The sequence below is a fragment of the Octodon degus genome, unplaced genomic scaffold (assembly GCF_000260255.1).
Source record: "Octodon degus isolate 3935 unplaced genomic scaffold, OctDeg1.0 scaffold00020, whole genome shotgun sequence".
NCBI classification, from domain to species: Eukaryota; Metazoa; Chordata; class Mammalia; order Rodentia; family Octodontidae; genus Octodon; species Octodon degus.
This window is the reverse complement of record NW_004524596.1, coordinates 5,819,481-5,820,715: the sequence shown is the minus strand read 5'-3', so window position 1 is coordinate 5,820,715 and position 1,235 is coordinate 5,819,481. Positions and strand designations below refer to the sequence as shown.

The 1,235-nt window shown below is 40.4% G+C and overlaps 1 protein-coding gene across 1 annotated transcript in view; it reads left to right on the top strand.

Moving 5' to 3' along the window:
- The window catches only part of Heatr5b (HEAT repeat containing 5B), a 114,541-nt gene that overhangs the window by 23,175 nt on the left and 90,131 nt on the right, over positions 1-1,235 (top strand). The window lies entirely within an intron of this gene.

The window sequence follows — 1,235 nt, the reverse complement described above, 5'->3', positions numbered from 1 at the left end:
AAAAAAAAAAAAGAAAGAAATAGAAAATCAGATTGCTCTTTTTTTAAGTGTATTTAGTACAGGGTCTCACTACACAGATCAAACTCATAGTAATCCTCCTATTTTCAGCTTCCTAAGCACTGGGATTACAGGTGTGCACCACGACACCCAGTCTCAATCACCATCTCATCCTGTCCTGGGGTCAGGGCTGGCACTGCATGCCAGGGGGTGCCCCAGTCCCTGTGCCTGCCTAAGCAGGCACTTTAGTCTGCTGAGCTATCTGGCCAGCCCCAGATTGCTATATTTAAAGGTGGCAAGAGACTATACTATTGTCATGTTTAGAATTTGTGAATAATTAAAAATTAAATCATTTTCAAGCTGGCTGTGGTGGCTCACACCAATAATAGCAGTTGGGAGAAGGCTGGGACAGGAGGACTTTGAGTTTGAGGCAGTCATGGGCTACATAGCAAGTTCAGGGTCACCTCTGTTATCTCTATGATGGAAATCTGATCTTGAAAAAATAAATACGTATTTTCATAAATCACCTTTCTGCTTTTCTCCTTCTGTTATACCAGTGGTTGTGAATCTATGACATATACTGCAGCAAAATGTTGGTATCATTGGAAGTTCTAAAAGGTTCGCCATGACTTTGTTGAACTTTCTATCATAACCATGATTTTCTTCAGAATCATAAATGTTTATATAAATATTATTTGTAACTTTCCATAGGTAAAGGGGCAGATTTTAAAATTCTTACTCTCTTTCTGGGACATTCAGAAGAGGTCCATTCATTTTTCTTTTAATGCTAGAGATTGAACTTGGGCCCTTTGCAGTGACTTACATCCTTAGCCCTTTTTTTATTTTGAGACATTGTCTCACCAAGTCATTAAACTGCTCAGAGTGGGTTCAAACTTGGTATCTCTCTGCCTCACCTTCTCTGAGTACTGGAATAATAGGTGTGTGCTATATGTCTTTTTTTTTTTTTTTTTTTTTGAAACAGGGTCTTGCTCTGTAGTTCAGGCAGACCTTGGACTTGCTGTGCAGTCCAGGCTGGCCTCAACCTTGTGGTGATCCTTTGGCTGCAGCCTCCCAAGTGCTGAGATTACAGGTGTACATGACCATGCCTGATTGTCATTCATTGTCATATGTTCCATAACTTCTACTTAAGGAATCTAGGTGTCTCTCCCATTGTCATATGGGAGGTTGCTTCCTCATGGGTTGTCCTTCTTGAAGTCTTTTTCTTCTGTCTTCTATAC